This window comes from Danaus plexippus, chromosome 7 (assembly GCF_018135715.1).
Source record: "Danaus plexippus chromosome 7, MEX_DaPlex, whole genome shotgun sequence".
NCBI lineage: Eukaryota > Metazoa > Arthropoda > Insecta > Lepidoptera > Nymphalidae > Danaus > Danaus plexippus.
Window position 1 is genome coordinate 610448 of NC_083541.1, and position 24911 is coordinate 635358.

The 24911-nt window shown below is 28.2% G+C and overlaps 1 protein-coding gene across 1 annotated transcript in view; it reads left to right on the top strand.

Annotated features, from left to right (window-relative positions):
* Window positions 1–1270: 1270 nt before the first annotated feature.
* LOC116770741 (dopamine D2-like receptor) overlaps window positions 1271–24911 on the top strand; it is a 61317-nt gene continuing 37676 nt past the window's right edge. The window contains exon 1 of the mRNA XM_061521047.1: window positions 1271–1425. The gene's annotated coding sequence lies outside the window, so the exon portion shown is untranslated. The remainder of the gene's footprint in view (window positions 1426–24911) is intronic.

Consider the following 24911-nt stretch of genomic DNA (forward strand, 5'->3'; position numbering starts at 1 on the left):
TAAACAGTCTTGATCGAAACCTTCTTCAAGGTGTTGTCTATTCTGTCAGTAATTCCCTTCACATATGGTAATTTTGCAGGTTATAATATTTATAATGTAACTATGTCTTTACACTGAACATACTTATATATACAATTTTGAGAACTTTTTATAACTAAATAACGTAACAGTTCGAGTATCGGGTAGAAACAAAATTAAGATTTCTGGAACCCAATTCTTTGAAAGAGAGTTAATAATTAAATCTACCACAAAAATTAGTTAAATGTATTATTGCAAAAATCTTAGTATATTACACCCTAAAAAAACTCATTACTTTCTGAAAAGTTGTATATTTTGGAAGTACATTGTGTTACTGAGTATCAAAACTTTCCAGTGGGTCTTAGGTATTAATAGAATACTCCGTTTTGAGAGCCGTAACACAATTAGTATACAAGAAGGCTTTTAGTAGCAGCTTTCAGGTCAACTGTGTAAAAGCAATCTCCTCAACATTGTTACTTAAATGTTTCATGCCAATATTAAACTTCTACATACAATGCAATCTTTATATTTTTGATTTTAAGTCACATAGATTGATTAAATAATACGACACTTGAGATAATAGATATTTTATTAACAATATATGAAATACGACGCCTTATTCCAATGTAATGAATGTGAGATGTAAAACTATGAATAGAGTTGAGAATGATCACATATGTTAATGAACCGCTCGCGCTCAACGTCATTAAGCACTCTTAATTGAGTGGCATAAAGATAGGATTTAAAATGTCATGGTATGCAAATAAGGCACGTGCCAGATATATCCTGTGGGAATTATTAATATGTGATGAGCTTTCTTTTTTCTTTACACTAATTTTTCAAATTTTATAAAATTTCAGCGTAATGATTACAATTGTTTTTCTTGCTTTTCATAAACAAACTTATACTTTATATAACTTAAATGCTGGCGTATTTTCACTGTGTTAAATTAAATTTATTTTTTTCCTCCGTTAAATTTTAACTTAACTTAAATTTAAAATATATTTAAATAACGCCATATCATAGATTGAACTCCACAGAGCTGTTACAGGACCACACACCTGTAAGTATGCAGACGTAGTTAGAAAACGTAACCTTCACTCATATTTACGGTGACACAAATCAAAGACAAGTTTTCTTCATAACACACGTACAGAACTTTCTGCGCTGTGCCGTTGCGCGGGCATCTTAATTTCAACCCTTAGTGTGGATAAAACATCCCTCGCGCTAACACGCCTGCTCGAACTACGACGTACTCGAGTGATGTTTCGTAAGCTTTGTTTGAAAGTTGATAAGAAATTGTAAAACTTTAAATAAACTTCGTCCTTACAAAAAAATGGTTTCGTGTTAATGTTGTGTTTGTTTTGGATTTTATTGAAACTCTCCGGTGTGTATATTTAATGAAAAGTAAGTAATATAAATGAAAGTAAAATTATATAAAATTGCTTGAGTTAAATAACAACTTCTGTATTTCGTGCTTTTCTCATCACACATATTGTAACTATTTAAAAATTCCGTATGAAATAATAAAATAAAAAGTTACGTTTGAAAATTTATACTCTAAAATGTTTCTAATTTTAAATACATTTAACAGTTAAATGATTATAACAGTTGATTCAATATAACGCCATTGCGGGTAATAAAGTATGTAGGATACATGGGGGTCTTTTATTTAGTTGTCAAAAATAACATTCTACCAAATACGATTTTCATACAATAGCTTAACCTTCACCTGTTGTTTGCTTTCTTTATGTTTGTTTTTAATGTTCTCATAGCATGTTTGGCCGCAGTGTTAAATATTTACCTCAAATAACGTTTTAATTCCTTCTGTAAATATAGCTACCTTATAAAAATGTTACAGCATCAGTAAATAAATTATAATTGTGAATTGTACGGAATGCCTGAACGCAGCGAGGACTTTGTATTGCTTACGTGACTAATTATAAATTTGTAAAGTTAAAATGAATGAGACTCCTAATTCTTGTACTAGATGAATTTGTATTTCTTTTTAAATTTACTTCATTCGTCAATAGCCGATACAATTCAGTGACATATTGATTTGATGGATTAGAACGAATACGGTTAGTTACTGTTGAATGTAGTGACAAATGAATATAAAATACTTTTGAACAAAAGCATTCATTCCTGTGAATTATACTGAAACAATAATAACAAAGTTTCTGCCTACTTTTAGTGTGTGACTTATTTAATATGGTATCCTTGAGCTCTCCAACTTGGCTTGCTGCCAAATTCTTTTTATAACCTTCTTTTGTTTTCCGTTTTTCTAATTCACATAAATTATTGCAAACGACTGTATTGTAATTAATTAAAATGATTTTAGTTGAATTAGCTTTATGAATATAGAAAAGGAATTTAAAAACGTTAAATAACATAAGCAACAGGAGATATATATAGATAAAAGTAATAAATAATAATTTTAAAAATCTGATTACTATCAGACGTGTACTACTAGTATGTAGACAATTTTATAATATCACCTGAAATTTTAAGATAAATGTTTAAGTGTTTTTATTAGTATTAAGTCTTAAAATCTGGGGATGAAATTGAATTCTCCAAATGGAGTATTCCAAGTAATGCTTCAATAAAGTTTTCAATAAAGAAATAATATTTTTATTTACGGAAAACAATTTTAAGATTATTAAACTTTCTCTAATTTAAAAACCTAATCTTTTTTTCTGATCAAGGACTTATATCTCGATAAAATCTTTTTTTATTGTTCGTGTTATATCTCATTTTATTTTGACTTGAGTTTTGAATTTCATGAGATTGACTTATATAACAGATCTATTTATTTTCAGAGACCAAAAAAAAACTTTGACAATAACCTTAATTTCGGTGACACATTTTTATGAGTACTTCAATTAGTTCAGCCTCTAAAACATGAACCTAAGTTACAAGATTGTCCCTCGTATAGCAAAGCTATAAAAATATAGCTTTGCTACAATTTTGGCCTTCATTTTATAACATTTTACCCTTTGGTTAAAATATTAACAAGGCTTTAGAAGGGACCGTGTAATCCATCACTTTCCTAAAGTCTTTTCTTTACCTACAAAGGTATTTTATAATTTACTGAGTAACGAATAATGGTTTTGACTTTATTAAATTGTTTAAAGTCATGTTCATTATAAATTGTGTATATCGATTCATTTTATAACTAGTACTGTTTGTTTCCAACTTATACCCGTAGTTATAGATGTAGGTTGTAATGCTCCAGGGCAAACAAAAAACCTCTATTCTTTAATGAACAATATAGCCAAGCTAGAGGTAATAAAGATCAATTTCATAAAATGTATCTGTGTTTCTGTAACAGAATATTTTCCCAAATCACTATCAATATTTAATAATAATCTGAACAATTTCTAAAGCATTGAGGACAAACATACTAACATATTTTTTATTTTTGTATAATTAGGCAATCAATTTACGATATATCACCGTTAGCAGGGAAATTTAATTTATAATATAATATTATATTGCTTTCTGGTAACATTATTATTAACCATTCTAACACCTATGGTAAGATTGTTATAAGTGTCCGCATTTTCTTTTGTTCGTTGTAGTATAAATATTATCATATAAGATTATTGTTACACTTTAAAGTATGTAATATTTGTAATAACAATTATAAAACAATTCGAACCTTTGTATTAATTATTTCAAAATTAATGCGTGTTGTAATACCGGCCTTATGTTTATATCGTTGGCTTGTAAATTTAAATTATTATAAATTTTAATAGATGTGATTTGATTGCAACAAACAGGTTCTTTACCTGTGAGAATATTTAAATGTACTTAATCTTAAATAATAGTAAAATAGTCCTATTATTTTTCCTATGATTTCGCTGCCGCTTTGACGCTATAATATAATTCCTACTCTGTCTCACCTGTATATTGTGTATTGCTTATTGGTAAAGATTTTAAACGAAAATTTGTCCAAGACCTAAGATTTTAGGAAAAACTCAGAGCGTGTTATTTTATATATTAGTATGAAAAATACAATTAAAAGAAAAATCTTGATAAAGCTTTTTCTAATGCATTTGCGGTCCGATTTGAAATTGATATAAGAAAATCCATTAGCAGATTTATTTAGTCTGAAAATGCTTGACCATTACTAAAATATATTAAATTTAATTAACATGTTATAGAAAACCAATATTAACGTTTCCTCTGAGTGGAAAAAACACAAAGCTGTTTTTCTTTTGGTGCTGAATCAACAGATCTTATACTTAAATGCGTTCGTCCTTCCCCTTCTATATCCCCTAATAAGTGCTCTATTTGAAATTCACCAAGTTCGAATTATGCAATCAAACAGCGCCGTATGTTTGGTTATCTGATATATAATTTAATATATATTGAAATTTAACAGATATAGAACTTTTAATTGTAATATGTAGCTGAAAATTGGCATTTGGCTTGGCACCATATAACTTTAATTAACTATAATATGTTGAGGATATATGGTTAGAAACTTTGTGTAATGCTTTCAGGCTCAAACAATTAAGGTTATTGAGATGATACTGACGACATCTCATAGAATTTCAATCCAGATGGCAAATTTTATTATTTTTTAAATGACATACTCCCGACGATTCGGTTACTTTGCAGCAACCGTGATGACGGGCAGACTTGATCGCGGTTTCATTTAAATGAATACTCGAAAAAGTCTTAGACCTCATAGTAGAAAATATTTCTTTACATTACTAAGGTTTTTAGTTATATTGATACTAACTATTTAGTTTCCGCTATCCGAACTTCACAACTTGTGACACAGTTCTGTCATCAAGATTCAAATTTTAAAGATTTTTAAAAAAGATTTAAGAAGCTGGTTTCTCTTATTTTTCACAATCTTTTTCTTCCATTTGCAGCACTTAATATTCAAGACAGTATGCTTTTCTGCCAAATCCAAGAGTTATTTCTTATTTTTTTGCATTAATGACATTTATACTGTATTTTTATAGCTGTGTTTAAAAATTTTTTGCGTAGATGCCAAGCGATTAGCCATTTATTTGTTCGTATGGGCAGAAAAAAATAGTGTACGTAAAACTTTGTTTCAAGGTTAGACCGAAGATTATTACACAAGTGATACTTTTGACATTGAGGATTATAGTGAAGTCACTGTTAATGAGATCCAAGACTTTCGCGAGTTTTATTCATTTAAATGAAACCAATATATTTTGGATATACTACGCGGATTTTATTATTTTAAAACTACATAGTCCCGACGTCATGTCATCATCTCGTCTGCCCGTTATCACGGTTGCTGAAAAGTAACCGAAACGTCGGGATTATGTAATTTTAAAATAATAAAATTCACGTAGTGTATCTAAAATATATTGGTTTCATTTAAGTCACTGTTGGTTTGACACAAATAGTAACTTGCGGTCAACTAACAAATAAGTCAGTGTTGCAAGTGTTGAAAAGAAAAATTCTATCGTTTTAAGATTACCTTTCGTTTCACATAAAATTAAAATATTGGAAACACAATTCTATCCTTTTTTTGATACAATGAAACTATAAATACAAAAAAAAAGTCTGAAGAAATTACTGAATCTATTACAAACAACATTATATCTAGAATAGATAAAAAATTAATTCCGATATTAGAAGAAAACAAAAGCTTACAGTTAAAAATAGAAAATCAGGAGAAAGAGATAGAATACTTAAATCATTATATTTGGGGTAGATGGAAAAAAAAACAACAATAGAATTAATGAATATGATAAAGAAAACTTTCAAAAGAGACTTAAATATTGATATCGGATAAAACGCAATAAACAATTTATACCGACTAGGGAAAAAAAGAATAGAAGAGAAGAAACCTAGCCCAGTCTTTTTTTCTTTCGTAAACGGATGTAAAAAGAATAAGATAATTAAAAACAAAAAAGGTCTTAACGAGATATATAACACTGAAGACTATCCAAAGGAAGTACTGGCCAAAAGGAAGGCGTTACAAGTGAGGTTGATAGAAGCTCTGTTGTTTGAACAATACTAGTTGCCTCCTAAATGCGATGTGATTAGATGTTATATTTATTACATTCAATATAATTAGTCGAGTAAGCTATTACTGAATTTAGTAGTCAGCCAAAGACTGGGTTAAATATCGTACGTGTTAATAGTCACCATTTTGGTCACTGATATTCTCAGAATTAGTTTGAATTCTCAGTATTTAATTTAACAGAAACTAAATTTGATGGCGGTTTACTTATTGCAATTACCTCGTCACTTTTACGCTTTAAGGATGTACGGAGTGGAGCTTTCCATATATGAACCTGCTAATAATCCAAATTTTAAACTGACACCTTTATAAGGCGTTTCAGGCGAAACAGTTATCACTATAAAGAATAACTTTGATTGCTTGTTAAAATTTAAATTTTTATACCACAAATGAAAACATTATCAGATTATTGTAATTTTTACTCGGAGAGTACTTCTTTGCAATTTCATATTTTTAGAATTTGGTTCCTAACGACTGTGTTCCTAATGAGTGGTTCCTAATGAATGTTCAAAATATTTTTTAATTGTCACTACAAAATAAATAAAAACGAGTAAGCTTTTACCTTAATATAATAAAAGGTTATTACTTATAATAATTAAAGTAAAGAAATTGTACAATATAAAAATCTTTTCCTACAAAAAAACAACAACAACGAAACGAAAAATACTTTCACGCTCACGTACTCGTGTTGTCTCAACTATTTGAATGAGAAAAGTTACTGGCATATTTAAAGCTTGAGTTAAAATGTGCATATTCCTATTTTTAATTATAATTGCATCCTCTGTTTCATCAGCATCCAAGGCTTTGCTATCATGGAATATTTTTGTGTTTTTATTATGTTAAGTTTCATACAAATTGTTTAATCGTTTTTCCTCATTACTAAACTGAAATCTTTTAATTTAATGCTTCTGAATTTACAGTTTTCTGATGAAGCTATATTTATTTGCTTTTAATTTGTTTTATAAATATTTGCAATCGATATATCCGTAGCCAAATCCGTAATCAAAGAAAAAAAGTGTTGGTAAATTAAAAAAATCTTCATTCTAAATATATAACTAACTTAGCACTTCTGTTAAAGTAATAATCAAATTCTTTCCCAATACTAAATACTATTTACATCAAATTAATAGTAAACATTAACATAAATACAGAAATATATCTTATTTATAATATAAATATGGATCACACTGATTAAATAACAAAAATTACGTTCAATTTAATAATTTCATTATTGCTTTTAATTAAACTTTTAACAAATATAAATTAGGGTTGGACTGAATTTATTACTACGTCTCATAAACAAATCTTTCCTGTATAAATGAGGGGTTGATTTAATTTACCGACGATAATATAGCCAACGAAAAATCTTCACAGTTTTGTTTGGATGAGACTTTAAATTATGTAAACTTATATTAAAACGCCTCATTCAAAGTGGCTTAAGACAAAGGAATTTAAGTTAAAATAAGGTTAATTATTGTTAAAACTGAATAAACTTTTTATTGTTCTATCCTCTTTTGTTAAAGATAATTTCATTTTACGATGCGACAGTAGAATTATCATGAAGCGCGTATAATGTGTTTATTTATAATTATATTGTAAAACAAAGCTTTAATATATTATATGACAACCGTCTGTGTAGTCCAAGTATTTTTTCTCAAAAGCTGGAATAACTAGAGTTATTATTTCATTGTTGTATAAAAATCGCGTTCTCAACTGTTTTCAAGTCTTGCACCTGATATATTGCTATCGATAAAATCATGTGTTCAGATATTTACACAGTCAGCATTTTCGAAGGTTTTGGATATCAATCTTGTCTTCACCCTTCCTCCCACGTTGTAGTTACTTTACAATTTATTGCAATAGTGGATATAGTAATGGTCTCGTTTATGTCCTTTTGGAGAAAAACTGATCTAGTTTATATAATATATTACACAGGTTTAAAAAATGATGCTCGGTTAAAGGGACATCTTAAGCTCCCTGTAAACATATACGCAATTTTGTTTTAAAAGTGTTTAAACAACACAAACAATTTAATAGGTATTCAATTCCGAAATACTTAAACATTAAAATTTTCTTTGCATGCTTAGATAGTGCCCTATAAATAAGACAATTGGAACCTTTTGCACTAAGAAATTCTTGCTAGTTGAAATTGAGAAAGTTCATGGTAACCTTACCAAATTTGGCTAATTTTTTGCGTTGTAAACTTTTTCATAGACCCTTGGTATTTATTTGATGCCCCAAACTCCAACCTTCTTCTTATTCTTTGCCTCCTCCCACGTTAGGTGGGGTCAGTTATCCTTATCTTTTTGCGCCAGGACGAGGAGGAAAGACATCTTGATTTTTCTATTTTACACTGGATGTAGCTCCAAATGTATCAATTTACTTCAATTTGTGACAATAGATGCGAATGATTTTACTTAATTCTAATAGCCTAGATTTTGTAAATTTTGTAACTGAAGCGGTTGTAAAAGATAAAGTGATATATCAGAATAATCATTGATTTCTCATTCTTGAAGGTCAGACATAAAAAAAAATATCGATTTAAAATAATAAAATTGTATCAGTTGTAATAGTTTTATTGATGTAACGAAGACTTTATTGTCTTCTCGATTAGAAGATTTTACATAAAAACAAACAAATCTATTACTTGACACATTTTATAATAATAATAATATAAATCTGGAAACAACATTGTGTAAGAAAAGCTATGAAAAAAATTTATCTATTCCCATTTCGATATTTTATTATTTTCCTCCTCAATATTTATATGAAAGTTTTGAGTAATGAAACGATGAAAGTAATACGGGGTGATTGAATTGGTTTTCAGTTTATTCAAAAATATTATTTATTTGCAAATATTCGCAGGTATTACGAGTGGTTTAAGAAAATTATCAGAATAGTCATTAAATTTTACAACGAGAAATTTACAGCAATATGATTAAAAAATAAACAACAAGAGACTACGTATGATGTTAAACTGACAAAATATATAAATATAAAATTATAAAGAAAATATTAACTGCGTAGTAATTCAGTTTTGATTAAATTAACCATTTTTTTCTTTGAATAACATTATAGAAAAGCATGTTTTCATCTCATTACAGAGAATAAAATGACAGTCGGGTACGTTTAATGTGAATTTATTTAATACATACGTATATGTGAATGTTATTGTAAGACTATTCTAAGACGTAAGATCACGAAAAGGCCGGGAGATTTCGAGTTCAGGAATAAGCAGTAGCTCCAAAACCACCTGGAGTTCATTATATTCCATTGAATAATAATAATAATAATAAACCACAGATTCCACGTCGAATAATATGTTTTGATGGAAAAGGTAGAGGTCAAATACGGGACAAATACTGGGTATTATAATTAATAACATTAAAAGACATTATACTATTGCAAAATCCTTCGAATAACCCTGAAGTAGATTACTTACAATTTTAGGATGCGGTCCTACTTCTAGTAGAAAGTTATGTATTATTAGAATTAATATAATATTGAGAACAATCCACCTACCACAAATATACTTGGTGGTATATTTGAGACATTATTACGAATATACAGAGAACTATCGATTCTTTGTATTTATACCGACTTAAAACAAAACAATCAAAAAAAGAGTGGACACACTCAGAAGAATTAATATTCAGATTTATTATAACAATTGATTTACAATAACAATAAATAAAACTCACACTTATTGCTAGGAATAGTTTGACATCACAAAATAAATAAATTAGTAAATGTATAGAAAAATAAATGTAGGTTAAAATAGAAAATCTAGAGCTACAAGGGATTTGATATCTTAACTAGAAAAACAGAATGTTGAAAATTCTGTAAAAATATAAAATTAGGTAATTCGAACATTATTTCAATATAAATATTGATGAGACCGATATTGATGTCCATCCATTAAATAATTTAGTTTAATACTCCACCGAAGATTATGCGATTAGGAATTATAAGCTATTTATTATAAAGTTTAAAATAGTAAAAAAATAATACAAGACAGTCACTACAAGACAGTCACTTTTTTTTTGTTTTCTAAAATTTTTGCTTTATATTTCTCTTTAAAATTGTATGAAATGTGAATTTTATGTTAATGTTTTATTATTTAAAAATACATTGGTATTTATTTGCAAAGTGACATATATTCATAAAATTATTAACGATTATGAACGTTTAAATTTTATCGAGACATTTTTATCTTGATGACCTATATGCGGGCCACACACAATAAATCATCTCATGGACAATGTGAAAGCACCCGGATCGTTCTCACACGATTTTCCAATTAATTCCAATTAATTAAATACGTAATAAAAATGCAGGCTTCTTATACTTAATATTTTTCAGCTATAAATATATCTACATATTTCAGGTTCAATGTGTGATTTTTTGTGTGGGCTTAATATATATATATATATATATATATGTATTTACAAAAACAATTAATGAATCAATAATATTTTATGATACAATTTCTCTCCTTATCTTTTATATTTCGTAGCTACTGGAAAGCATCGCGCGTGTCGTCTATATATAAATTGGAACCTTCAAAGTGCGTAAAATGAATACTTTATTTTTGCTTTCTTCCATCTCTATATTACAAAGATTCTGGAAAATATTTTCCAAATAAGAAAATATCACTTGAGTGAGTTCGCTACGAAATATTAACCCGTCGAATAAAGCATGAAATATTTCGTAGACGTTTCAAAATGATTTTCAATGTGTTTTTTTGTTCAGAATATCTTTTTTAAATATAATAAAATATATTTATATTTTATTATAATATTTTTTTATTTTCTTTACTATTACATTTCATACGTTTAAAAGTTCAGCACTTCTCTTCTTTTTTTTAAGAATGAATTGTGGAAATCAGATTAGTAATTTTATTTATTTTTATATTAAACCATAGTTCTTGAAACTAAAAGAAATCTTCTCGTTTAAATTCCAATAGTGTCTCAATATAAGACAAAGCTCAAAGTTCTTCAGGGTACAATGAAAAGGGCTATGCTGGAAGTTTGGCTACAGGATCGAATAAGAAATTATATTCGTAGAATAACTAAAATAACCGCCGTAGCAGTGACATTTGCTAAACTCAAATAGCTTAGCATATGCCAAGATACTTGAATTACCTATTTTACTTGAAAGATTGGCCTATGGAGTTTTAATTGTAACCACATAATATTAAATGCAGCGTAGATAGACCGTCCATAAGATGGAGCGACGCTATGGTCAGTCGGGCAGCATCTAGTTTAAAAGTTTAGGGTAGGCCCATTTTCAGCAGTGGTCAATCACCTAGGCTAATGTGATTAAGATGTTCAGAAAAGTTACAGAAGCTAAATTCTAACTATAATTTTATTGTTAACTAACATAAATTGAAGATGATATTAAATATTTTAATTACTGTTGGATTATTTAATATTTTTTACAGCTTTTTTTTTTAAATAAACAGGCACAATCTATGCAATTTTGTTATAATGTAAATGCAAATTTATATATTTGTATTTTTTACTGATCTAGGTCGGGTATTTGATTATTTTGGTTATTTAAATTTTAATTCCAAGATTCAATGGTTTTCTTGTACTATTTTCGTTCAAATTCAGTAGAGGTATATTTCTTTTTAAAATAATTTTATTCAATAGCTCTCATCACGATTTATAGTTGAAGTTACGTAAAATATTAATATAATAAGTTAGTAGTGATTGATTGAGTGAAAAGGATTTTGTTTAAATTTTCTATTATTCAAATATTAATTAATAGCAATTGAAACGAGTATTGAATTTTCGTATCTCTAACTGGGTTATTAATTTGAAAATATATTTGATTTTAATTCAAATAAATCGCAAATAATATACCACTGCGAGACCATATATACTCTACACGTCTTATATTAGGGCAGGTTGAAGTTAAAAAAAAATTGTAACAAGTTTAATTTTTCTTACCCTCACTTTAGCACCGCTATATTGTAACAAAAAAGAGCTTTAATTAAAAGCGGAATCAATTGTACCTTCTATATATTTGTATTACAGAACAGGGCTGTTCATGTCTTTATGAAATAGTGTTCTATAATTTTAGTCTTCAGACAATATTTTCTTGAGATCTACCAATCCGATAGCATATTCAATAGTTTTTAAGGTGTGCGATTTATATGTATTTGTTTACAGCCGACTTCATCAAAGACATTTTGATATTTAAATTTTAGTGTTATTGCTTAGTTTTTTAAAGCTTTGCCTACATTTTATTAAACACAAAATATAAAGTATTAAAAATCTAAAAAGTAACGTAATAAACTATTAACATTCCTAAATTGTGGGAGAGAATAAATGACTAGCTTAACGTTTATATCATACAGAAGTTAGAGTATTTCACGAGGCTTAAGAAAAGTCTGTTACCTGAATGAAAAAGAAATCCGCGAGCTGAGAGCAATCCCAGATGATCCGACGTTCTTAATCTAACTTTGAACTTTGATATCAGTTTAAATAAAATGGAATATTATAAAAAAAAAATTAAATTGCTGAAAATCACTGAAAATGTTACTCATATTTAAACTGTTGAAGGCTTAAAGGTGCCTGTATATATACAATTAAAATATTTAGTGAATTTAATATCACAAACTTTCTTTTTACATTCTTCATTTAAATCTGTCTGTATCAGATAACCGTGAAACCAATACCCAATTGACACTTTTATCCCTCCTTACCGCGCCACCATTAGTGTCAAGCATTTTTAATTCGAGGGTTAAACTTAATATAATATGCAAGTATATGTTCTAAATAAACGAAATATTTTAATTAATTAAAAACTTTTCATTTAAGATAAAATGTTTTAAGCTATTTCGTTAGTTAATGTTTTTAATATTTTTAAAATAGAGAGAATATTTACAACCTACCAGAATTTTAGCCATTCCTTTCGAGACAATTAAAATATAATATTTTTATAGTCAATACCCTTCCAAGAATATTGTATTCATGAAAAACTGTTCTAACACAAAAAATAAATATCAAAAACCTGCAAAGCTACAAGGACTTCTTCAACTGCAAGCTTTACAAATCATGCTCGTCATAGCAAACGACTACTCATAAAAGTTCTTAAACGCGAAAGTAACTAGGGTTGTTAAAAATATAACATTTCACATATATTCTCAAGAGCCTTAAGCAAACAGGTTTACAAAAATAAATAGAAGCTTGAAGTTATTGTACTCACAATCATTTTTGTTGAATTAACTGTTCATTAACAGTCTATGTATATTATTCAGAGCCCACAATATTTGCCTCCTCAACGTTATCCAGTGTAATTAAAATTTGTATTCAGCTTGTGTGCTTTACAAAATAAACGTTTATTTAAAAAATGTCCAATTACTTCCATGGTATTACGAGTACCAAGCACAAGTTTGCTTCATAAATCTATACAGTGACTGTTTTAATTAAACCTTACTTAATTTATGTAATAAACAAAGACATAATAGAATATCTAGTGAAATTTCAGTTGGTTACGTGAAAAATAATTTAAAATAACACCATATCGTTTGTAGAAACATTTTCATTCACTTATCTAACTTTTTTGTCCGAATAAATAATATACCGTGACATTGTCAAGCTCTCTGATACTTAAATTATTCGTATGAGTATTCGAAGGATATTTTAATAAGAAAATGGCTTAAATCGAGCAGCTTCAGCTACTAAAATACTTTCAAATGCATCAATTTCAAAAATTAAAATTTTTGAGTAATAATAAAACATACTAATATGCAATTTTAATAATAAATTTTTTGTGTAAATTTAGTATGCATCATATTATGTTATATGTAGTTCGGTGATAAACGAACAGTCAGTCCAACCCGATCAAGTGGCTGTTTAGATTACCGGGAATTTAAATAAATAGGGTTCAACAACACAAGGTTACAAGTAAAAGCATATGTTACAATTTGTAAGTTCTAAAGAACAAATTATAAGAAGAACAAATCATAGTTATATATTTTTTTTATTTTAAAACATAACTCCCCATTTAATATTTTCTATTTTTACGATTTATATAAAATATTAGATAAAATTTTGCTTCCTGAACATAAATATAGAGGTAGATTATTGTACAATATAACAGAATATGTCGTGCATTCCAAGGCTTCGGTGACTGGTTCCTCTAAGCAGGAATTTCATACGTGTATACCGTAGAGATGCACAGTTTTCTAAAAGAGTAGTTTTTAAAAATAGCTACTATTAGTGATATTTTTACTCTCTATATTTCGCACTTTTAAATATTAACACGCTTTTATATTTCTACCTTATAGAACGTTCAAAATTATTAAGTGAAAATGGCAAGAGTTATCTCGATCTTGTTAAAGTTAAAATTTTAGGTTCTAGGAAAATAATTCAGTTACTCATTATGAAAGAGTACACTCGATATTCTATTGCTTTTAACAAAAAACTTATAATTGACTTTTTTTTAAATAAATTTTTATTTGTATAAAACCTTTTATGTTATTTCCTATAATACTTAACATACAATAACTTTTATTTTTGCCACTTAATCCTTATTATTTACCTTTCATAAGTTAAGTAATAACAAACAGTAACTTTGGAAGCCCATTATCGTTTACAAACATTCTGTACTTAATTAAAAGCCTGATAGAGCTCCGTGATCGAAGCTACACCACACTGGACTCCAGCTTGATTGAAACAGTTTTCAAAATTATATTTTGCTCAGTATTCATATGTTTGTTATTATCTAATGTCGAATTGTATTAAAATCGAATCCTTACAGTCATTATTCATTTTATTCAAACTTTAACTATTAACATAGGTATTTTTTTGTACAATAGTATGTTGACACTATTTATTTTTTCCAAATACACCAAATGTTTAATAGCAATATATACTTTATAAAATCTCATTTAGACAGAACATGATTGTTTAAGAGTAAGTTATTAAACCTACAGTAAATTATTTAATATATCATCATGATCATCACCATCAGCCTATTGAAGCCCACTACTGAGCAAAGGCCTCTTATCACAAGGAGAAGTTTAGAGCATTAATCACCACGCTTGCTCAAGACGGGTTGGCGATTTCAATCTTATAATTTGAAATTATAAGACCAGGTTTCCTCACGATGTTTTCCTTCACCGTCCGTCAGAAGTATCTAAATACTCTTAGAAAGTATATATGACTCAGAAAAGATAACATAGGTACTTGCCAGGTTTTGAACCCGCACCCTTACGTGTGAGAGGCGGGCCTTTAACCTCCAGGCCACCGCGACTTAGTATATATTGATATTGAAATAAATTTTTATCCATATTAGAAATTTTATCCATATAACATACGAGAAAGTAAGTTAAAGCTTGTTTGATGTCATAAAGATTTTCTGTGATGAATTTCAAAAATTAAAGAAAATAACATTTTAAATTAAAACATTATTAAGTTTATGTGAAGGAAAAATGATTTTAGCCCATGAAACATATTCGCTAGCTCAATAGAATTAATGTGAGTAAATCTAAGATACTATTCCAAAATATGCAATCATTAACTAAATTATGACAACAGGAGATATTGAAAGACGTAATCTCTAAGTGAATATCTTTTGCGAAGTTAAATGCTGATATTTCTTTACAATTTATAAAGGTTCATTATTGTTTTAATAATTTAATTACTGTAAATGGAATTACTTGCTAGCAATTAATTTTGACGTAAATATCATTTGTAAATTGTATTTTATTATAAACGAATTAATTATGTAGTAATTAACGGTTACATTACACATTTGATACGCTACAGTCGTATTCATTTGTAAAGTTTCAATAGCTTATGTGTGGTATAAATTACAGGTCAAGTGAACAAACAGTAAAATTTTCGTACGCATGTGAATATATATTTAAACGAAATCGGAGATAGGATGACAATTTAAAAAATAATTAAGAAATACGAGCGTTTGCATGTGGGATTATTGTTACATATATGATACTTTATAGTTAAAAATCAGTACATAAATTTTTCATAGAATCGTGAACACTCACTTAGTAGGTACACATGCAACCGTCTTGTTAGTTCGACGTCAAACATTTTTCTTGACTGCAACTACTTTGAAGGCAAAAGTCTGAAGACGTTTTAATAAAAATTCAAGTTCATTTGAAACTACTTTTCACTCGAGCCATCTCTTACTTTCTGGCAAAATTTAGACTATGCATATAGCATTCTAACTACACAGACAAAGTATTTTAGAAACTATTTTTAATGTTTAAATGTATGTGACAATAGAAGGAGTTTTTTCTTTCTTTATCAACGTACTACCATACCTCAACATTATTTTTTCTTTACATTCCGAATCATAACTTTGGAACTGAAAACAAGAAAACTATTAAAATCGGTAATATACATAAAATCTGTGCGTCGAGAAATAATTACCTTAATGCATAATTATATCCTAATTGTGCTGTAATCGATTTTAATGTGAGTAGTTTTTTTTATTTACCATCTTCGCAATTGAAATATAAATAAGTTTTAATTGAGTGGATTTTTACTAAAAGCAATTTTACAGTAACGTACAGAATGGTTTATTACAAGTACAGTAAGATCATTAATTCCGTCGACACTTGAGTGAAAAGCAGTAAATTTTTTAATGTACTTTTCTGTACTGTAACGAAAAAGCTCGTAAATTTATTATAATACATACGTAAATAGATGCTCCGTAATTACAAACATATAATACAATAAATTAAAACGATTTAGTGATCAGCAATAAATGTTAGTGTGTCATGAATATTTCCATTTATTTGCATTGCTTTGACTTTGACTCTGGGAGGGTTACTACTGATTATTATTTATAAACTCCGTTTACTCTCTATTCATATATTATGTTACTAAACGTAAATATAAAAAATCTTACTTTAACCATCTCATTAATTCCGTTATATGATAAGTCAGGTTAGATATATCCATAATATGGTAGTAGACTAAATTTTATAGAGATAAAATCTATTCATGTGTTCTAATTGGTTTAAATAAGGTATCCAATGAGGAGGACTTTATAGGGCTAATGGGAGCAGACCACGAGAGCAGAGTGGACGTTCAGTAAAGTGGTAATGGTCAGAAATTCAACTTAGTAATTAATAGTGAAGATATTTTATTCATATGTTTTTTTGTTACTAAACTAAGGAAAATAACTTACGTAGGATTAATGTATATAACTTACAGATATTACTGGGTTACCGAAAATTTATATAAATTTTATGAAACTACATACATAACATACAATATGGGGTTGTGCTCGTAAATTTTATTTTAAAATGTTGAATAAATATGCTATTTGGAAGCGGCTTGTAACGAGTGAATCACGAACTAGGAAGTGAACAGTTCGAAGAGCAAAGGAGTACATTTAGCGAATGAAGACTTTCGTGAGCAAATTAGTATTTTTAGAAAAGTTTCAAGACACATAAATAAGATTCATTTTATAACTAAATTATTCTGTGGTTTTTGTTGCACTTAAGTAGACACTTTATAATTAGATATCAAACAATGAACGGGACACTAAATATCAATAGGTAATATAATAAAATGGCTATTTTATATGCTTATTTATATTTAAATCGAAATAAAAAATATTTAGTTTAACTAGAAGCCCATCTTTTGTTATTAGATGGATAGATTATTATTTAAAAAATGCAAAAAAATCATAAAATAGCAACTATTACGTTCATTACTTTAAAATATATAAAGAAGATAAACATAGAAATTATTTCATACGTGTACTGAATTACATATCACGACTTTTCGTGTTATAGTTACGAAACGAAAAGAAATGGTAAATTAATCGTCGTTATATAACAAGATGTTTTAATAAATCATTTTTGGCACATAAAATCCAGATGTTAAAACTTTTATCTTTCATAAGCTAGAATGATGTAATTATTCAGTTCAGATTTCTGGTTGAGATATTTTTTTCTTTGCGGTATATCTTTTCTTTAAAATCCATTTGTTCAAAAAACCTATACACCAAATCAGTTAGATTGCTGCTTAAATTTGAATTCCACAGCAGCCTAGAGCTGGAGCTAGACTGTTTGATGTAGAAATCAACTTACAGAAACCTTGAGATGGGTAATTAAGATAGGTAAATATAAATTGTGTAAATTATCATTACACAATTTATTGTATAAAAAATAATGCCTATTCAATCTTATCAAGTCTTTTTTTTTGAGGGGAGACGCCCTTGCGTCGGTCACCAGTGTAGTGATCACCAATAAGACAAATTCATGTCGCCAACAAAGCCGTTGGGTTCGGGCATGTTGTCTAATAAAGCCTTAATCTGAATAGTTGCCTTGTGATTTAAGCCAATTACAACACACCAAGATTTCCGTTGTGTCAGGCAATAGTAAGACTAATCATACTCTTAAAGAGTACCGGGATCCAAAGACGGGTACTCGGCTCGAATTCCGATATCAGTAGTTAACCCAATTGGTGACTCGGAATGGTTCCATCATGCTAGTTGGAAACCGGATGAAAGGATCATGTGATTATCTTACAATGATTTGGGAGTTCTCGCAGTGTCAAGGTCTGGCCCTCATTAGCTCAGCGAATCTGGCTATATTCCTGGGTTATAATTACAAGATTTATAATATATAATTATAAGATTTCACCTTACTTTTCAATTTATTCACTCTCTTCACAATATGGAAAGTATGAATAGAAGAGGCAAGTCTTCACAGCGGTAAAACTTCGCTCTCAAAATATACCTTACTAAAATTAGAAGTCTCCACTCTAATCTGCTGTCAGTCAACTACCACCTAGACTAGTAAGCCGCACTTGTCCCTATCTAAAACGTTTCGCACCTAACAGTCTTTTATATGTAAAAGATACACTAAATTTAAATTTATTTCAGATGACAAAAAAAGTGAAATAATGCCCAATAACTTGATAGATTGCCTTAATTTTTGACAGGTGATCCATTTTATATGGCATGCTATCTATCAAATAAATATTTTTCCATGTAAGTCGAGTTTATGAATATGGATTTAACAAACAACTTTAGTTCTTCTTCTTATTTTGAACTGGTATTCACAAATATTACAAGATAAGTACAGACAGTTTTAAGTTGTAATTAAAGTTTGAAATACAAAAAAAATAATCATTCCAATGCAATTATGTAAAATTGCATAGTTGAAAGCTTTTGAATAACTGGTAGTGTTTATTTAAGTAAGAGGATTGCAAAACGTTTCTGTTTGTTAATGAAACTAAAATTCCCACTGAAGTTTAGTTAACAGTAAAATAATAAAAGCAATATTATAATGGTGTAAAATTTTTCATAAAAACAGGAAAATGAAGAATAAAAGCCATGTATATCATTTCGGTCAGGGAATTTTGAACTTTCAATAAATAGTGAACTTTTCGCTTAGATCGATTTCTATTTCAATGTCGATTCCAATATTTGCGAACCATACAATGTTTTAGAAAAACGTTCACATAAATTATAATCAAGATCAAGACATAAATCCATTTTGTAGAAATCCATATTTTAGAAAGTGTCCTAAATTCTTTATATGTTAGAATTTTCTAAACATTATTAAATAACCTTTATTCAATTTATTTGCATATGTTGATTACCTTAAATACTCTTAGAAAGGAAAAAATTTATTCAATAATATCCGAAATTCCTACAATATAGTTGTACTTGATTAATAATAACAACTTATACAGTTGTGAAAACAAACAATAATCTCAATATCAAATATTTGTGATGACAGCTTCAGTGGAAATTGTTCAATCACTTAACAGTTGAAGAGTCCTGTAGAACACTGTTTATTATAACTATTTACTTTACTGTTACAAATAGAGTGAAGGATTGTAGAGCAACAATAAATATAAAGCAATACTAATTAAGAGCTTATCTTAAAATGATTTTGTTTCATATTTTAATATTAACAGTGAACTACAAAAATAATTAATACGTGAAGCGTAAATTTTGTATCTCTTTCAATGAAAATAATGAGGACGCAAGAAAGAGAAATTGAACAAAGTAACATTTTTTTTATGTGTCACATAACTACATACTCCATCCAACTGCTGAGCCGTAATTCCGAAGGAAGTAATCGAAATGAAAGCAGTAATTATAACCTAAGTCTTTTTTATATATGAGTAACAATATTATAAATTCATTATACTAGCAGGATAGTCATTACACAAAACCATGACTTGAACACATATATTATGTCATTTCGTAAAAATGTCTTCATCTATGTATATCAACAATTGCTACTCTTTAAAATAAGACTTATGAATTAATTATTGTCTGGTATCAAAAGCTCTGTGTTATCTAGTAACAATGATGATATCGAAAATATATACCATAAGCTTGTTTTGTTTATATTTTAAGAGACTTCTTATATACAAGAGTTAATTTATAACGATAACAATTTATAACAGCATGATAGGGCAATATACATGATTCTTCTTATAAATATGTTTACCAAAGTAATGCAATAATAAATTAAGTTTCATTAATTGTCGAAGTTTTTCAGACACGTCGTCAAGTTACGGGAGTACTTCAAAACATGCAAAGTCATATATAATTGATATGAATATTTGAGAATATTGATTGATGCTGGTATTATTGATATGAGAAACTTCATTGGACTTATTAATTAATTAATTGTAGGTATTATATGTGAAAAGCCATTAATTAAAAATTACAAAAACATTTAAATTTTATTAATTATTATGCATGCATATTTGTGTTGTGAAGAATATTTCAATAGTATACCAATACTGTATATAGATATTAAAATGTGTGTTTTTTGAGTTCTAATAAGTCAAATTAATATAATTGTGGATAACTGAAAGGAACTGCTTTATCTGAGATTATACCACTTTCTCCTCAAGATAAGCGTCATGTTGTTGATGATAAATTAGGGAACCAGATGAAATGATTGATGATGAAAATGATTTTAACAAGAGATCAGTGTCAAACAGTTTGTTTCAATGAAACAAATGTATTTGTGCATCGAACAACATGACACTTAATATAATTGAATAACAGGTGTATCATGGTGGTGTCGCTTATGAATGTTATGTTGATGGATGAAAGAAAATACCTGATCCCCTCTTCAACATTATTAGGAAAATCCACTACTCTAATTTCCTTGGGGACTGACAGGGATCCCATTAAAGTAATTTTAATACAGGAAACGGCTTGAAATTTGTGAGGATTTATTTTAAAATGTATTTTATGTTTATTCTTATGGGTCACAATTTATAAACGACTGATTTTATGTCTGTTAACAACAATGTTGCTACTTTTGCCCACCTTGATATTGAATATTCAGATTTACTTTACTGTGCTTCAAGTTAAATATAGTTGTTGTTTAATTCATTTATTTGCTATTTTTTTTTTTAAGAAAGAGACAACTTGTTGGCTTGAGTCATTGATGAATTTAATTTTTTTGGAAAAAGATTTATTAACAAAAATGCATTCGATATGAAAAGGTTTTGTTAAATAATATTTTTCTTTCAATAAAGATAAGTTATAAGGTATTTAGGTAGGATGGAATTAAAGATATGATTAAAGTAAAATCGGTATTAGTTAGTTTAAACCCTGACGCAAAAATGGAGGTATTTTAAGTTGATATCTGCCTATGATATCGTAGCCCCCCAATTGACCGACTTATTTTAATGTGGTTTAAATGAAATAAGTATTATTCGGATTTACTACGCGGATTTTATTATTTAAAAATTACATAATCCCGACGTTTCGGTTACTTTGCAGCAACCGTGATCGCGGGCAGACGAGGTCTGCCCACCTATGTAGTTTTTAAATAATAAAATCCGCGTAGTAAATCCGAATAATACTAGTTTCATTTAAATGAATACTCGCGAAAATCTTAAATCTCATTAATGTGGTTTAATTAATCTTATGAAAAACAAAAAACTATAAATACACTTTTACTATTGATGATCTTGAACCCATTATGTAATGTTAATGTCTCCCTTTAACTTATTTTCTTATATTTTTCTTTTATATCATATTTTTTCTGAAAATAAATTAAAATTTCAAGAATTTAAGAATTCATTATTTATTTCATCCTCTAATTGTATTTACATTTTCACATTTTTGTTTGGTTAAGTGAGAATGAGAATAACACCTTTCCAAAAGGTATAGAATAAGGCTAGTTAGCTTTGTTTTGCAATTTCCTGAAAGTCGCTTTAAATATTCATGTCAGTCACATACAAGTACCAACAAGGGAATGTTGACAATCGCTTTACCCTTTCGTTTAAATATTAGAGATGGTCTACACAATGAAAAGCTAATATGGCATGTAATTGCGCTATAATTAAAAAATTACCCAATACTTTTGTCAGTGGTTAAACATAATATTCAATGTTATTTTTTATACCTAAGGGCGTATACACGGTATACCTAAATAATTAATAAATCGGTACCCTATTCCTTTGAAATATTTCTACCTAAATATTTATCATTAGACAGAAAATATAAAATTAAAAAATACATTACAATTACCAAAGAACATATATTATTGTAATTAGTCACATTACAAAGAATAATAATTTATATTTATATCGGATTTAGTACAAGTTCGATGTTTTTAAAGCGATTGACGTCAGCAGAATTAACGTCACCGAACCCTTTCTTCTCGATTGTCGTCAGGCTCTCACGCTATTAAAGGTAACCTAAGTTTTTGGTACCCTCTCTGTCTAGCCTGACTCTATTTGTGAAATTTAGATAAATATTTTTCATAATATTAATATATTTTGCATTGATGTTTTGTTTCTTTAATGCTTTCCAGATACTAATATGATGTATAGAGTTGAAAGCTTTCTTATACTCTATAAAAGCTATGTAGAGTTGTGTTTGTATTCTACATACTTTTCGATTACTTGGTCAACGGTATGAATGAGATCGGTAGTGCTAAACTCGCTTCGAAATCCCGCTTGTTCCATAAGTTAGCATCAGTATATTTGTGAAGATATTCTGTCTAGTAGACAGGATGCGAAAAGTTTGTATAGGCAAGATATGAGACTTATCGGACGGTAATTTCCTGTGTACTTAGGGTTTCCCTTTTTAAACAGTAAAATAATTTCCGACTTTGTCCATTGCTGCGACACCAATAACTGAAATTATTAATTATTTGTTTTAATGTCGGCGATCTCTACATTAAAATATTAGAAGAAACACATTAACTAGAAGAAAAAACACATTAAAAAATAAAATTAAGAAAACAACTTACATCAAATAAATTATATCTTTGGTTTTAATACTGATTTTTGTAGGCAAAAACCAAAAATCCATAAACAATTTTTTTTATCTCATTGAGTTTGAACCAAAATACTTAAATTAATGTTTTAATTATGTTAAACTCCACGATAGACTTTGCAAATGAAAAATAAGTTTATATCTATTTTTAAAATAGCTCAAAAACACAAAAACTGTTCTGAAGGTATTTGGTGCAGCCTACAACATTGTTGAGTTATAATTGACATTTTTGATAAAGTGTGAAAGAAGATAATGATTTTTAGCATTGTCTTGCTCTAGGAGTTTTATTGGGCCGGAACTCTTGAAATTGAAAAATATTTTATTCTTCGCTATTTCAAAACTTCCCACATTGAAAAGATTGGATACAGATTAAGCACGTATAAAGGAATTAAAAATCGTCATACAAAATTTTAATATATGGAATCACGACAATGATCTTTAGCCATTGTTTGTCTGTATTAACCAATACTTCAAAAATATTTTTTACTAAAAAAATTTCAAATTTTATAAATATTTTTTCTGAAGTTATAATAATACAACAATAAAAATATTAAACCTAAAGTTTTGATATTTTATTACATGAACAATATATAGAAAGGTTCTCGAACTCATTCCTTTTCGGTAATTATGATGAAATTAAATTAATTTTATAACATCTTCAAACATCTTGGTAAAAATTTTAAAATATATTTTTAATGACCCATTACATTTTAACGGAAAGGGCGCAGGGTGTTGCAACTTAAAATCACTTATACGCGTATCAAGAAAAATAAATATATACGATATTACATATGAAAAAAAGGACCCAGGTATAATTTTTTTTGTACAATATTTCCAAAATAAAGTTATAATGAAATACGTTCGCTATCTTCAAGACTCTCGTTTGATTTAGACCGTAAAGTTTAAAGTTCGTGCATTTTATGAAAAATTCATACTTTTGATACGTTTCGAATCTCATAAAACTAAATGAGCTCTTTTTAACCAAAGCTAAATGTATCCAGAAGTGTTTGACCCCTCTTTACATATTTATATACATGTATTGTTATAGGTTTCTAAATTTAATTAATAGAAAAATAGCTTTACAATCGAAAAACAAACAATATCTCAATGTAAATAATCACTATAGTTATAATTCTTTCAACGACTTTTGTTCATGAACTCTCAATTTTATAGGTACAATTTATCAATTGTCTGGCTCGGTAACTAAAGTGTCCAGATTAATTAAAGTTTAGCCGATAATTTACTTCGTAACCGATCAGCCTTGTAATTAACTGAACGCAAACTTACTGTCGAAAAATACTTTCCTAATTGGATAGCTTTGTGCGGTAAAAGCATTGCGTAAATTATTTTTAGATATTCGTCATTGCGATCTCAACATTTAATAAATACTATGTAAATTTTCTATTAACTCACGTACAATATTTCCCGTGAAATAAATAACTGTTTAATAGAAACAAATCATTTTATCCGCAAACATTTTGTTCCTCCATTAATATTTAGGTTACATCCCTTGAATAAATATTGAATTTTGCAATATTTCCATCACTGTAATACGTGCCACAACCATGAGATACAAATATCCCGTTCGCAAACAACGTATGATACATCGATA